The 17166-nt window shown below is 37.4% G+C and overlaps 1 long non-coding RNA gene across 2 annotated transcripts in view; it reads left to right on the plus strand.

Moving 5' to 3' along the window:
* LOC144382608 (uncharacterized) overlaps positions 1-16341 on the plus strand; it is a 116755-nt gene extending 100414 nt beyond the window's left edge. The window contains exon 6 of one of the 2 annotated variants that reach the window (XR_013449908.1): positions 15963-16341. This is a non-coding gene — a long non-coding RNA (uncharacterized LOC144382608). Of the gene's footprint in view, positions 1-3137; positions 6116-15962 lie in introns of those variants that run through there. The other variant, XR_013449907.1, reaches the window with a different exon arrangement.
* The last annotated feature ends 825 nt before the right edge of the window (positions 16342-17166 follow it).

The raw sequence follows: 17166 nt of genomic DNA on the forward strand, positions 1-17166 counted from the left end.
GTATCATATGCTCTCACAGATATGAGGAATTCTTAATCTCAGGAAACAAACTGAGGGTTGCTGGAGTGGGGGGTGTGTGGGAGGGATGGGGTGGCTGGGTGATAGACACTGGGGAGGGTATGTGCTATGGTGAGCGCTGTGAATTGTGCAAGACTGTTGAATCACAGACCTGTACCTCTGAAACAAATAATGCAATATATGTTAAGAAAAAAAAAAAAAAAAGATAGCAGGAGGGGAAGAATGAAGGGGGGGAAATTGGAGGGGGAGACGAACCATGAGAGACGATGGACTCTGAAAAACAAACTGAGGGTTCTAGAGGCGAGGGGTGTGGGAGAATGGGTTAGCCTGGCGATGGGTATTAAAGAGGGCATGTTCTGCATGGAGCACCGGGTGTTATGCACAAACAATGAATCATGGAACACTACATCAAAAACTAATGATGTAATGTATGGTGATTAACATAACAATAAAAAATTTTTAAAAAAAGAGTGACTCTGTAATTATTCTGTAACAGTCCTGTATCATCCCTTTTCTAGATAAGCTTTATACATTTTTTAAATTGAAAAATGACATTTGAACTGACGAAATTGTTAGCAACTTTTTTTTTTTTTTTACAAAACTACTAGAAATAGTAAGAGCGAAATAAAATGACTATACATGAATAATAGGCTAAAAAACAGAATGTTTTTTGATAAGGAAAGGTATGAACTTTTTTGTTTTGTAAGGAAAAGTAATTTTGTTCTAAAGCAAAATTATTGTTCCTGTTTTTTTTTTTTTTAAGATTTTGTTCATTTATTTGTCAGAGAGAGAGAGAGCAAGAGAGAACACAAGCAGGGGAATGACAGAGGCAGAGGGAGAAGCAGGCCTCCCGCCGAGCAGGGAGCCCGACGCGGGGCCCGATCCCAGCACCCTGGGATCACGACCCGAGCCGAAGGCAGACGCCCAACTGACTGAGCCACCCAGGTGCCCCTGTTCCTGAATTCTTTTAAAAAGGACAAAGCCTAAATGGATCTTGAAAGTTGTAGAAGGTAAAAGGAGTATTAAGAAAGGAATTTTATATGTAGTCAAGATTAGAATAGATTTAAGTTTTTTTAAAAAGGTGGTTTTAGGGCGCCTGGGTGGCTCAGTTGGTTAAGCGACTGCCTTTGGCTCAGGTCATGATCCCAGAGTGCCAGGATCAAGTCCCGCATCGGGCTCCCTGCTCAGCGAGGAGCCTGCTTCTCCCTCTGACCCTCCCCCCTCTCATGTACTCTCTCTCTCTCTCTCTCTCTCTCTCATTCTCACTCTCTCAAATAAATAAATAAATCTTTAAAAAAAAAAAGGTGGTTTTAACATCAAAATACACTGGTGCATAATTAGAATTTGGTTTCTGTTAAAAGAATAAAGTTTTAGATTATTGGTCCACTCTCAAGAAATTGTAAACAAAGACTTTTCTTTGCCTTTAATGTAATCTGCCTAGAAAACAAAATTTCTATGGTTGGTCTTCATCAGATTTTTGATTACTCAAGGAAACTGAGGTCTTCTGGATATTAAAAGAGGTAAGTTTTGCTTATAAGTATGTGACCATTGTATTTGACTTTGAAATCTTTGTCACTTTGATCAAATAGACAATTAAATATCACTTCATAATGGTCTATGATTCTATTCAGTCAAGTGTCCAAAACATTTTTATATATTTGAGATTTTATTTATCTTTTTTTTTTTTAGAGAGAGAGAGAGGGTGGGGAGGGAGTATGAGCAGGGGGAGGAGCAGAGCGAGAGAGAATCTCAAGCAGACCGTGCTGAGCACAGAACTTCACATGGGGCTCGATCTCACGATCCTGAAATCATGACTCAAGCCAAAATCAAGAGTCAGATGCCCATATGACTGAGCCACCCAGGCACCCCAAAAAAACATTTTGACATTTTTGACAAACTTCCCCAAATCAAATTCTAAGTCGTTTTTTTTTTTTTTTTTTTACCTAAAAGTAACTGAGAATTTCCAGAGACCGTCTAGATTTGTTCCCTCTCCTTGTAAAAAGGGAGCTGTTACACTAATTAGGCTTATTTGGTATGTTAAATTATATAGGAAGCATTGTCAAATAAGTGATGCTAAAATTTCTTTGATTTGTATAGATATTTGTATAGATATTGTTAAGTGTTTTGGAAATGGTATGAAACTCTTAGAAATCTGATATGTCCTGGTATGTTACTATCTTGAAGTGTTGTCTACTACAAAATAACCCAATTTCCTTGTCAATTACATCATAATGAACTCTCATCAGATCTCTAATCATTCCTATTTTTATGTCTTTGTCATTTATGGACAGTTATTGTTTAAGCACTTCATCTTCAAAGAGATTCATGAAAAAGATTTGACGGGTACTGTAGAAACAGGTTTTGGTAAATTTAAGATCATAACACTGAACTTGATAGAATTTCCAAAACTCTAATGGAAAACTGATTGCTTTAATATATTTTTCCAGATTTAATGGACTCTTTTTTCTTTAAGCTGCCTATAACTTAACAGCAATTTGGTAAAATATATCTTTACAACAAAGGTTAAAGCATTTATCCTTTTCTATTTGATCCCTCCAGAATTCTGAAACTCTTATTAAACATTCTTAGTTTTCATGACAATGTATGTATTTACATAAATTCAGTAAGAATCTGTTCTCTTTGTAACAGGACACTCAATATACCTAACCCCTGCTTCTTTGATTTATAGTTTATAAAAGGAGATATACTTCAATATTGTAAAGAACTAATTGCCTCTATTAAAAATAACCACACTTTGTATAGCAATCTTTTCAGTGTACTCCCAAGGGATGAAGACCTTAAACATCATACCTTACAACCTGGGGAATTCGTCTATTGAAAAAGGCAGCTCCAGAAAGAGTCTCTTCAACCCCATGAGAAAAACCCAAATCAAGTACTGTTAACCAATCCTTGTGCTGCCAAACTCCATGGAATAGACTCTTAGATTCACATCTTATAGCTAAAGAAAGCACCAAACCCTGACTGGATCTGCACCCCGACTGGTTACCTTACCGTAAAGATTTCCAGGAATCGAAGCTTTCCCAAGATGACCAGACTAGGCCTGTATACACTTTTGTCACTGCTGCTTCTTACCTTGTTTTCTTCTTTTCCTCTTTCAGAGAAACAATACTCTTATCTGCATTCCTCAGTCTATGGCAAAAGGGGAAACCTCTCTGACTGTTGGATCTGACACCAGAAACTCTGATCTGTTCACAATATTGGAGACTTTTGATCTTACTTGGACCTAACTTCTCTTTAGTCCCAAATGCAACCGTCAATTATACCTGCCCGTCTACGGATATTACCTTCTGAGTTAAGTTGTTATGACCAGTGTTGCTATACCTTGCTTCAACCTTTCCCCAGTCATACCTACTAACTCAACTAAACATCTCCACCTTTGTCAACTGGACAATCCTTGCTCCTGCACATTCTTTTCCTTATTACCTGTTTCCCTGCACCAAATGGGCTTATACCTCTCTGTAAGGATTTTAGAAAAGACTCCTTTAAGAAGGGATAGGCTTTCACATAATGTCATTCCAACTCCTTGATTCATGGATTGAATGGGTCAATCAAAATACCACCTAATAAATCTGTCAATAATTATACCTTAGCTGGAGTCCTCTACACTCTACCTAGTTATTTTTCTTTGAGATGGACAGTACTTCCCATGGGCAAATGAATGTTTAGATAGCTGATGAATCAGAAGCCAATGTTTATTGGGACATTTAACTATTCCTGTTAAAATCCATAACAAATCAGGGGCACCTGAGTGGCTCAGTCCATTAAGCATCGAACTCCTGATTTCAGCTCAGGTTTTGATCTCAGGGTCAGGAATTCAAGCCCTGCGTTGGGCTCCACATGGGGTATGAAAACTATTTAAAAAAAAAAATCCATAACAAGTCATAAGCCTCCCACTGGTCCACCCCAGTAAGCCTCCATGGCTGCCTTAAATGGAAACTTCCAGGAGGCATACATGATTCTGAGTTTGCCTCCGTAGGGAGAGACTTTCTCCCATGGATTGAAGTATATGCCAATAAATACATGATGAAAAATCTCTCCCTAATGTTAGGAGAACTAGCTGACTCCACAATAGCCCATACAATGATCACTTAATTCATTGAATAATTGCATAGCTCTTGTTTATCTACTCACTGAACAAAAAGGCATTTGCTCAATAGTGAATACCACCACAATAGTGGATAAATTTCTCTGGGGAATGTGCACATCTGTGTAGGTTAGCACTCAGAATTAATTAGATGCCATGGACCCTCAAGACCCTGTTCCCAGGACCCAGCCTTTCCTGACATTTGCCCTGTTCCAGGTCTCTGTCTAACCTGACCTGTGTGGCCCACACTGTGTGGCAGGGTACACCCCATTTGCCGGCCCTGGGGAGCTGGGGTCCTCCAGGCCTGGAACTCAAGCCTGTCCACAACCACTGTATAGATGTCAGGCTCGAAGCATCTTCAGAGAGTGAGGGCGGGCAGTGGCAATCAGACTGGTTTTCCTGATTTGTAGCTTGCGTGTTTCTAGTGATCTTTTTGAGTGGTCCATAGAGCAACAGGTATGAAGACTGTCTACATATGAGCTGTTATAGTGATTTCCCTGAAGCTTACATAATGTCATTCATATTCAGTTTGTAGGGCTTCAGGAAAAATGGCATTTTACTTCTTAGTAATTCTAAGTCAAACAGGTGGGAAAAAATTGGAAATGCTATTTTGGAGAGTTGTAGCCAGATGTTAGAAGGAAGTAGAAGAATTCAGGATTTAGTCTAGTTTATAGGTAGGAAACAAAACCTCAAAAACAATGAACAGAACTAGAATCTACTATCCACAAAGGTGTGTTACTGAAACAACCTTTTTTTTTTTTTTTTTGTCTCTGAAGTTACCCTCATTTTCAAAGTTAGCCAAGTTAGGACCAAATTGTTTGTAAAATAATTTTAGTTTTTATAAACTTGGCCTGATTATTGACATAGGTGTAGTAAGAATAGTGATTAATCGTATAGGTTCTTTTAAATCTGCTTTGCTGGAACTTTTTATAAAGAATCCTCAGATTGAGTTTTTAACAGCTTCTCAAGGCTAAGAAGCCAACCCAAATACTCACCGTCGGACTTTGCCTGTAATACCTATAGGTTTGGGTTACTTCTCTTCTCAAGGTCCTCAAAATATCCTGAGGTTCTGGCACCTGCCATGAAGTGACCTTTTTTACTTAGCTGGTAAGGCTTTTGGGAGCCCTGTAAGCAACGTAGGAGGCTGATTTTCCAGGAGGCTTTATTAGCTCTATAAAGTCAATCTTAGTTCCTTGAAAGTATTTAGTTATATCTAAGTCTATGCATTTTTCTCTCAAATATGACATTATAGTGAAAGCCTTGGTAATATTACCTATATTTCCAATTGTGTCCTGTTATAAGGAGAACAGATTCTTATTGAACTTATGCAAATAGATACATTGCCAAGAAAATAAAAGAATGCTCACTGAGTGTTTCTGAATTCTGGAGGGATCAGGTAAGGAGAAAAAGATAAATATTTCAATATTGCTTTAAAAGGTGCAATTCAACAATTGCTGTAAATCAGTTAACTTAAGAGAAAATGTTTCCTGAAATCTGGAACAAAACATCAAAAAATCAATATTTCTAACAAACAGTCATAATATAATAATCATCTTCCTCAATATTGAGTCCCATGTAATTAATTCTTGGTTTGCTTAAATCTGGTTTTTCCATTAGTCCTGGAAATTGCTTACCCAGTTCAGTTTTTGATCTTAAAGTTATAAAAAACCTGTGTTCTAGAGTCATTTTCATGAATCTTCTTGAGGAAGAATTTTTGCAGGAACACTTTTATAAAAGCATCTGAGGGAAAGTATAATTATCTGTAAATGATAAAAGACTTAAAAGTGGCAATGATTAGGGGCGCCTGGGTGGCTCAGTCGTTAAGCGTCTGCCTTCGGCTCAGGTCATGATCTCAGGGTCCTGGGATCGAGCCCGGCATCGGGCTCCCTGCTCAGCCAGAAGCCTGCTTCTCCCTCTCCAAATCCCCCTGCTTGTGTTCCCTTTCTCGCTGTGCCTCTCTCTGTCAAATAAATAATAAATAAAAAATCTTTAAAAAAAAAAAAGTGGCAATGATTAAAGATCTAATTAGAGTTTATTACAATGCAGTTGAGAAGGAAATTTGGTTATTACTGTGACACACATTTTAAGATAATAACTAGAATTACAACTGGTAAGAGGACATATCAGATTTTTAGGAATTTCATACAATTTCTAAAACACTTATTTTAACAATATATCTACACAAATATAATCAAAGAGGGTATCGCTTATTTGACAATGCTTCTCATGTTATTTAGCACACCAAATACACCTAATTAGTTTAATATCTCTCTTATATTAGAAGAACAAATCCTTCCAAATGTTCCAGGGACCCTCTAGAAAGTTAGTTTGTGGTCAAAAGACTTCATTTTAGAATTTGATATTGGGAAGTTTGTCAAAGAATATAAAAAGGATTGAACATTTGATTAAATAGGATCACAAATCATTATGAAACAATATTTATCTGTTTAAACAAAGTGACAATGAAAGATTTCAAAGGCATGGGGCGCCTGGGTGGCTCAGATGGTTAAGCGTCTGCCTTCGGCTCAGGTCATGATCCCAGGGTCCTGGGATCGAGCTCCCTGCTCAGCGGGGGGCCTGCTTCTCCCCCTTCCTCTGCTTCTCCCCCTGCTCATATTCTCTCTCTCTCTCTGTATCTCTGTGTCTCGAATGAATAAATAAAAAAATCTTTAAAAAAAAAAAAAGATTTCAAAGGCAAATGCAGAAGGTGACATAGTTGTGAGCAAAACAGTATTAAGAAGACTCAGTTTTATTCAGTAATCAAAGATCTGATGATAAAGATATCACAAAACACAGATTTTGATAAAACATAAAATCTTCTTTTCTAGGCAGAAAAGCTGAGACCTTTTATAATCTCTTACCAAGAGCAAACCAACAGTTCAAGAAAACTTTGTCCTTTTACCAAAGTGAAAACCTAATTTTAATTTTGTACCAGTGTACTTTTGATACTAAAGCTCATTTACTTAATTTATATACTTTATTTGAATCTTAGGCAGTCCTGACGTCACATACAATTCCTTTTCAAAGACTCCTTTTCCATAAACCTTTACACTTTTTTTTCTTTACGTTCAGGTTTTGTCCTATATTTTTCCTCTTTTCCAGCCTCTCTTTAGGACAAAATTACTTTCTTTTCCCTCAAAAAAAAAAAATGCATTTCTGTTCCTCATACCTTCTTTTACTGAAGGCATATGTTTTACTTTGTTTGCATATGAAAATGTTTTTCTTATTTGTAGTAGCTTTAACCACATATATTAATTAGAATTCTTAACCCATAGAAACCTAAATTTCTAATGAAATATAAGTAGTAGGCAACTGTGAACTGTTGTTACACCAGCATTTTTGTTTAGATTGGCAGATCTATGAACACATTTTATAATTTCTAGAAACACGCTTCTTCATAGTGCAATCTTTCAATAAAGCATGAAACATGTTTACTAACAGACCAGAATTTTATCTTTACTTTCTTTGAAATAGGGAAGCCAAAAGTAAATAAATCTATGTTCAGCAATTAATGTTTCATTATTTTGTCCTATTTGGAAATGATCTAGATAGTCAATGAATTTAATTTATCCCTTAAGAAAACTTAAAGGTTTCAGGTTACCAAAAACATTTTGGGAGTTAATTTTAATTATGCATGCTATAAAATATAATTATTGCTAAAACGTTTATGTATAAACTCTTATTCCTCTTACATATATGTAAATCATTTGCTCCCAAGAGTTATGTTTAGATTACCAATGAACATTTCATGAGATATTAGACAGTCAGTTATCATTTCTAAGTTATTTTTGCTGACACATTTTGTAACAGGGATAACATGAAGTTATTTGATTAGTGAAGTCATGTAGAATAAAAGTGTTATATTGAATGCTGTTAACTCTAAAGACATGCCTATTTTAATTAAACAGTAACCTTAAATTAACTCTAATATTGTGAAAATTAATAAAGGGAAACCCCAATGGAATTGGGAGGTTCAGCAGGAGACGCTCTCATGCTCTTCCAGCGCGAGGAAGAAGGCCTTTCCCCCTCCCCCACCAACAGCCCAGCCAATGACAGACAGGCACAACTTAGCCAATGAGAAGCCACTATACTTCAAACTCCCAGTTTACTCCAATAGACTTTTTGTTTATAATGGCCTTCCCGACTTCCCCTTTCCTCTATAAAAGAGCATACCCTCCCCCCCCCTTTGTTCTCCAGATTTGCCTATGGTTTTGCCAGTGCTTGCTTGTCCTGGATTGCAATTCTCTGCTATTCCTAATAAACCTATATTTTGCTGGCAAAATGACTAGCAGTTTAAGTTTAACATTACTTGGTGATCAGAAGGGGGATCCAGAGAAGACCCCCCAAGAACTCCAAGGCTAGTGAGCAAACAGGTGCTGGTACACACAGAGCTGATTGGGCTCACCGCTTTCTCCCTGACCTTAGAGTTTGAGGGTAAGTTTTCTCCTAGATTTTGAGCTCTATACTTTGTGTTCAATCTCTCCAACCTTTATTTGGGATATGTTTTCAGCCCTGCCTCCCTGTTTCTAAAAACATCTCTGAGAGTAGACTTTTGGCCTTTGGTCCAACTCTTTTTCGGAATTGGACTGTTCCTAATGGAACTGTTCTGGCCTTTGGTCTGACTCCTCTTTGGGACTGGACTGTTCCAGTTGGAATGGTGCCTGTTGGAACTGTCTGGCCTTTGGTCTGACTCCTGTTTGCAACCAAGCTGTTCTTACTGGAACTGTGCTGGCCTTTGTTCTGATTCTTTCTGGAACCAGGCTGTTCCTGTCAAAACAGTGGTCTTTAGAAATTTTCTTTTTGCTCTAGAGAAAAACAAAACAAAACCTCTAAGAAATGGGATCCCAGTCATCCAAATACTTTGAAGGTGCCCACCCCAACTTCTGGGACTTCGGTCAGTTTTATGTTTAAAAACTATCATCCCTCTGCATGGACATTTATAACTAAGTGGACTGACTTAACCAAAAGTAATTTAGAACTTCAGTAGCCATTGTGGGGAACTATCAGTCTCCCCAAGCTTAATTTTCTCAAAACTGAGTTGGACAGCCATGATCTAAAATTGACAAAGCTGAATGAGTTTCCCATTTGAGTTCGTATTTTGAAGCTTCCAAACCTCATTAGGAATCTCAAATCACCTTTGCAAAATACAATCTATTAATGGAGGCAAAAAATTTAAAAAAAAAAAAAAAAAGGAAAAAGGCTTCTGAGGCTTCTTTTTTTCCCCCTCCCTCATCTTCTTGACAAGTGTCTTATGCTCAGGCCCCACCTCTGGTATTACCTTCCTCTATTCTCTCTGCACCTTTCACATCTCCTCTATACCCTCTGATCCCTCATTCTAATCTTTTTGCTGAATTTCTGTTTTTCTTCGAAACTTCCTCCACCCCCTCCTCTCCTGAGCCTATTAAAACCTGCCCCTTTAAAGTTAAGTCTTCTGAGGATCTAAATAAATCCCAAGTTTCTTGTGTTCCTGGACTAAGGCTGAATTGTGAGCCATAAAGAGATTCCTATAGTGACGGAGGACCCTCATATGTTTGCTGAAGAATTTAACATAGTTTTTCAAACTTGCCAACCTGATTTCTCAGATTTATATCAATTAGTCCACATGCTTGTTGAGGAGGATCAGTTCAAATGTTAGATGAAACTAACCTGATGGGAACATCTTGAAAGGGATTTAGAGAAACAGAGCCCTAACTTTTGGCAAGATGCTAGAACTCTTGCTGGAGATCTCCACTGAGGAATTATAGTAGATTTTTATTTTATTTTATTTTTTCAAAGATTTTACTTATTTGAGAGAGCACAAGCAGGGGGAGCAGAAGGCAGAGGGAGTGAGAGAAGCAGGCTTCCCGCTGAGCAGGGAACCCAGATGCCAGGCTCTATCCCAGGACCCCGGGATCATGCCCTGACTGAACACAGATTCTTAATTGAGCCACCCAGGCACCTCTATAGTAGCTTTTTAAAAAAGCCTGTTGATTGGAAGAAAATTCAGGCTTGAACACAAAAGCCTGATGAATCTGTTCGTGATTATTACACTTGATTCCAAACTATCTTTAAAAAAAAAAAAAAATCCTGGTCCTCTGTTAGATGTTGAATCCCCTTGGGTAGCATTTAACACTTTATTAATGGGCAGATCTGAGATCTTTCCCTTTTAAAATGTTAAAAAGACCATGATGGAATGGGAAATTATATCCACTCCAGATTTAGTTAATTTGGCAAACCAGCTCATTTGTACCCTAGATGAATTATTTAAAGGAAAGACTACTAAAATCTTCAATGTTCAACTCCAGGGAATGAAGGACTCTAAACAAAACTGGAAGCTTGGTTTCTGCTGTTACTGCAAAGAACTAGGACATTGGAAGAAAAGATTGTTACAAATTTAAGTGCTTCAGGTGCCTTCGACCCTCTGGCCAACCTTTTTAATGTCCTCCTGATTTCCACTGATGGGGCTCCAAGGAGCTACAGGGGCCCTTCCCAATCCTCTCTCTCAATCAGATCAGAGAAACCACTCTTCAGATTGGGAATGAATCTCTCCCTGCTCCTACTGACACCAGAGTTACATTCTTGGTGCTCAACCCCATTGCTATAAAGCAGCCCCTGTCTTGGAGTACGAAACCAGTTCAAACAGTGAGGGGCTCTAATAAACTCCAACAAGTTCCTGTCTCTGAACCTATTCCCTTTTGTCTAGGCCCTTTGAGAGATACACATTCTTTTCTCTTTAGTTCCTCCACCCGTATTTATTTCGAGATTTCTTAGAAAAATACCATGCAGGAGTTTCTTTTTCTCTAAAGGGGAAAATACTTCTAGAATTTGACAGTAGTAACTAAAAGAGTCAAGCAGGGAAAATAAATGATGCTTTGGCATTTTTTCTATCCTTAGTCTCTGAGGGCGCTATAGCTGAGTCTGAGGACACTGATCATTTGTTCCTATTAGATCAACTACCGTCCTCCTTATGGGCAAAATCTTCAATGATATTGGCAGAGTCCACAGTGTACCTCCCGTCAAGATTCAAATAGATCACTCAAAACCTCTCCCTAGAATTAATTCCCTATAAATGGAGAACCCCTTCAAAGTATCAAGCCCATTACAGGAGATTACAAGGCTCAGGGTCTCATTATCTGCTACACTAGTCCCTGTAACACTCCTTTTTTACTTGTGGAAAAACCTAATGGCTGAGGATGGAGATTTGCATTTTTTGACTCCTTGTGACAATTTACAGGAAACGCCTCTAACCAACCCCACTAACCAATGCATTTTCATGGTTTACTGACCGTTATTAAAGAATAAAAATGGTAAATATTATGCCAGGCATGCCATTACAACTCCTTTTGAATTCATTGAGGCAGCACCTTTATCTTTGGCTACTTCAGCCCAACAGGCTGAGTTATATGCCCTTATCTGAGTGTGTACTTTAGCCAAGGGTAAACTAAAAATATTTATACTGATGCCTTTGGGGTCTCTAATAATTTTGGAATGCTATGGAAACAATGAGGTCTCCTTACCTCCAATGGGAATACATTTAAAAATGGCTCCTATGTCCAAAATGATATTAGATACCATACTTTTGCCAGGGACTCTAGCTATTATTAAGCTTCTCAGACATTCCAGACTTGACTCCCAGCATATCAAAAGAAACTACCTTGCTGATATTTCCAAATATGCAGCTCTCACAGAGACCAATAGTTAAACCAGTGTCATGTTTCAAAGGGATATTCTCTCAAATGACAATTGAGAAAAACTGATTAGAGATGCCCAACAATTGGCCCCAGAAAAGAAGAAACAATATTAGAAATGTAATAATTGTTGGTTTGATAAAAATAACTCTGGTTTGGACCAAATAACTCTCCAGCTATTCCAGAAATTCTAAAATTCCTACTACTTTCAACTGTTTATGCATTAAACTACTGTTCTACTGATAAAATGGTAGTGTTCATGAACCAGTATTGGTGGGGAAATATTAACCATACCACAAAAAGTGCCTTCCTTGGTTGTTCCTCTTGTCCAAATTACAATACTGGGAAACCCATCCATACTGGCCCTGGGCATGTTAAATTGCCAAATGAACAATTTGAGGCTTAGCAAATGGATTTCATACAGCTCCCTCCATCTCATGGGTAAAATGTTCTAGTAATGGTTTGTATGTTTTCTCACTGGACTGAAGCTTTCCAATGTCTCTTCTGTGGCTAAAATTATGTTAGAAAAGATTATCCCTACTTGGGATACCTCTCTCAAACTTCATAGTGATTAAGAAACCCATTGTACTGGTCAGGTGCTTTGACACATCTGTGCTGTTTGGCTGATTTTACAACACTTTCATTATGAACATCATCCTCAATCCTCAGGGTTAGTTGTTTGCACTGACAACACTATTAAGACTAAACTGGACAAAAAAGACTTTAAAACAAAGACTATAACAAGAGACAAAGAATAACACTATATAATCATAAAAGGAACAATCCAACAAGAAATATAACAATTGTAAATATTTATGTACCCAACATGGGAGTACCCCAATACATAAAGCAGCTACTAACAAACAAAGGAAGCAATTTATAGTAATACAATAATAGTAGTGGACTTTAACACCCCACTTACATCAATGGAAAGATCATCCAGACAGAAAGTCAACAAGGAAACAGTGACTTTGAGTGACATATTGGACCAGATACATCTAAAAGATATTTTCAGAACATTCCATACTAGAAGACCAGCATACACATTCTTTTCAAGTGCACATGGAACATTCTCCAGAATAGATCACATATGAGGCCATAAAACAAGTCTTGACAAATTCAAAAATATCAAAGTCATACCATGCATCTTTTCTGACCACAATGCTATGAAATTAGATATCAATGACAAGAAAAAATCTGGAAAGAATGCATTTACATGTAGATTAAATAACATTCTACTGAACAATGAATGGGTCAACCAAGAAATCAAAGAGGAAATAAATGGAGACAAATGAAAACACAGTCATCCAAAATCTTTGGGATGCAGCAAAGGCAGTTCTAAGAGGGAAATTTATAGCAACACAGGCATACCTCAAGAAGCAAGAAAAATCTCAAAGAAACTTACCTTACACCTAAAGGAGCTAGAAAAGAACAACCTAAAACCGGCAGAAGGATGGAAATAATAAAGATCAGAGCAGAAATAAACAAAATAGAAACTAAAAAAACAGAGTAGATTAATGAAACCAGGAGTTGGTTCTTTGAAAACATCAACAAAATGGATAAACCTCTAGCCAGACTCCTAAAAAAAAAGGACCCGAATAAACAAAATCACCAATGAAAGAGGAGAAATACCAACCAACATCACAGAAACACAAACAATTGTCAGAAAAAATTATGAAAAACTATATGCCAACAAACTAAACAACATAGAATAAATGGATGAGTTCCTAGAAACATAAATTACCAAAACTGCAGAAAGACATAAAAAAATTTGAGTAGACCGATTACCAGCAAGGAGATTGAATCAATAGTCAAAAAACTCTCAACAAGCAAAAGTCCAGGACCAAACAGTTTTACAGGCAAATTCTACCAAACATATAAAGAAGACTTAGTATCTATTGTACTCAAACTATTCCCAAAAATATAAGGAAACTCCCAAATTCATTCTGAGGTCAGCATTACCCTAATACCAAAACCAGATAAAGACCACAAAAAAGGAGAACTATAGGCCAGCAACTCTGATGAACATAGAAGCAAAAATCCTCAACAAAATACTAGCAAATACAATCCAACAATAAAATGAAAAAAAAAAAATCAATAAAATGGTATTTATTCCTGGGATACAGGGTGGTTCAATATTTGCAAATCAATCAATGTGATACATCACATCAATAAGAGAAAGGATAAAAACCCGTATGATCATCTCAATAGATGCAGAAAAAGCATTTTACAAAATACAACATCCATTCATGATAAAACCCTTGACAAAGTAGGTTTAGAGGGACTACACCCCAACATAAGAAAGGTCATCTATGAAAAAGCCACAGCAAACATCATACTCAATGGGGAAAAATTGAGCGCTTTCCCCCTAAAGTCAGGAGCAAGACAAGGACCGTCTCACCACTTTTATTCAACATAGTACTGGAAGTCCTAGTTATAGCAATCAGATAAGAAATAAAATGCATATAAATTGGTAAGGAGGAAGTAAAACTTTTATTTACAGATGACATGATACTATATACAGAAAACCCAGAAGACTCCACCAAAAAACTACTGAAACTAATAAATGAGTTCCATGAAGTCACAGGATACAAAAATCAATGTGCAGAAATCTGTTGTTTCTATACACTAAAAATGAAGCAGCAGAAAGAGAAATTAAGGAAAAAATCCCATTTACAATTGCACCAAAAATAATAAGATACCTAGGAATAAACTAACCAAAGAGGTAAAAGAGCTATACTCTGAACTATAAAACATTGGTGAAAGAAATTGAAGATGACACAAAGAAATGGAAAAACATTCCATGCTCATGGATTGGAAAAATATTGTTAAAATGTCTATACTAGCCAAAGCAATCTACATACTCAATGCAATCCCTATCAAAATACCAACAGCATTTTTCACAGAACTAGAACAAACAATCCTAAAATTTATATGGAACCACAAAAGACCTCAAATTGCCAAAGTGATCTTTGAAAAGAAAAGCAAAGCTGGAGGTATCATAATTCCAGACTTTAAGTTATATTACAAAGCTGTAGTAATCAAAACAGTATGGTACTGGCATAAAAATAGAAACATAGATCAATGGAACAGGATAGAAGACTCAGAAATAAACCCCCAAATATATAATCTAGTTGACAAAGGAGGCAAAAATATGCAATAGGAAAAAGTCCCTTCAACAAATGGTGTTGGGAAAACTGGAGAGCTACATGCAAAAGAATGAAACTAGACCACTTTCTAACATCATACACAAACAAACTCAAAATGGATTAAGGACCTAAATGTGAGATCTGAAATCATAAAAATCCTAGAAGAGAGCACAGGCAGTAATTTCTCTGATATTGGTCATAGCAACATTTTTCTAGATATGTCTAGATATGAAGGCAAGGGAAATAAAAGCAAAAATAAACTACTGAGACTACATCAAAATAAAAAGCTTCTGCACAGCAAAGGAAACAACAAAACTAAAAGGCAACCTATGGAATGGGAGAAGATATTTGCAAATGACATATATGATAAAGGGTATCCAAAATATATAAAGAACTTCTATAACTCAACACCCAAAAACCAAATAACCCAATTAAAAATAGCCAGAAAACATGTACAGACATTTCTCCTAAGAAGACATCCAGATGGCCAACAGACACATGAAAAGATGTTCAACATCATCATGGAAATGCAAATCAAAACTACAATGAGATATTACCTTATACCTGTCAGAATGTCTAAAATCACAAACACAAGAAACAAGTGTTGCTGAGGATATGGAGAAAAAAGAACCTTTGTGCACTGTTGGTAGGATGTAGGAGTACACTTACCTTGAAGGGCACTGAGTAATATATGGAACTCTTGAATCACTATATTGTACACCCGAATCTAACGTAACATTGTATGTTAACTACACTGGAATTAAAATTTTAATTAATTAATTAAAAAAAGAGAGACTGGAGCCACTCTCCAGGTTTAGACCATGGAAACAAGAAGCGTCCCTGGAGAGGGCATAGATAACACAGCCCCCATGATCCAAAAGTTTACTCCCCAAAATAGTCTAAGAAAGCAAAGATCTTCATTCCACAGGTAGTGAAACCAAAACCCTGAATTAACAAATGCTTGACTGTTCTACCCTAAGGAAACTCTAGTTAACCTGATTGACTTATGAGCTTATTTTGCAGAAGTTGACTGACCACCAGCAAGACTAGCTGAGACTGGAGCAAACCAGGAAGAATTCTTGCAGTTGCACAGAAGGGACCAAGACTGAATGAAAGTAACTTCTGTGATGACATACCCTGAGATCTCCCCCATCATCATGCTTATCCTGCCATTTAATGAACATGTGTCCCATGAAAAGACAGGATTCCTGAATTCCCATACTCAAAGAGGAGTACACCTCTCTTTCCCCCATATCTAATCAACATAGTCCATTCAACTCACATACCTGTGATATCCTGACCCCTTATCCTTAAATACACCCAACTGCAACCCTTTGCAGAGGCAGATTTGAGAAATTTTCTCCCATTTCCTTGCTTGGTGCCCTGCAATAAAACCCTTTTTCTCTACCACAAAAGCAGCTTCAGTGTTATTTGCCTTGCTGAGCACTGAGCAATGGACTCGTGTTCAGTAACAAAACTGGTGACCAAGAAGGGACTCTGAGTCCTCTCTGGACACCTGTCTATGGTTCACTGCCCCTTGCTTGCCCAGGATTCTGTGAAAGGGTCCAGAGCTGCCTGGACCATTGATCCAGGGAGGTGTCTAGGGATTCCCGCATGGTGGGATTGTGTCACCCTTCCGCTTTTTAGTTTCATTTTTGTGGTGGAAAAACAGGACTTGATTTGGAAAAAGTCTGTTGTTGAATACTTCATGTGTGACAGCACAGGGCAAGTTTTTCTTCTCCTTGATCCTCTTCTAGGGGCCAACTTGATAGAGCTCCACAAGGAAGCTTTGACTTCTGAAAGGAAGCCTTTGTTGGGGGAAACCCTGACATCAAGGAAGAGTTAGGGACCCTACCCATAGAAGTTCTCTTGTTTTCTTGTTTCTTGAATTTTTGATAATGTGCATCTAGTTTTGCTTGCATTGTATTAGGCAATATCTTGATTAGGATAAAGGAAGTAAATTAAAACCAAAGCATGGGTAATAGTAATTTGATCTCTTCATGCAGCCCTTTGGTATGCATACTTAAAAACTGGGCAGCTAGTAGTTATGATCCCATGAAAAACAAGATGATATTTTTCTGTAATATTGCTTGGCCACAATGCTCCCTGGACTTAGGAGAAATATGACCTGAAAATGGGCCTTTGGATTATAATACTATTCTCCAGTTAGAATTGTTCTGTAAAAGAGAGGAGAAACGAGATGGATGACATTCTGTATGTACTATCT

Source organism: Halichoerus grypus, chromosome 7 (genome assembly GCF_964656455.1).
Source record: "Halichoerus grypus chromosome 7, mHalGry1.hap1.1, whole genome shotgun sequence".
Taxonomy (NCBI): domain Eukaryota; kingdom Metazoa; phylum Chordata; class Mammalia; order Carnivora; family Phocidae; genus Halichoerus; species Halichoerus grypus.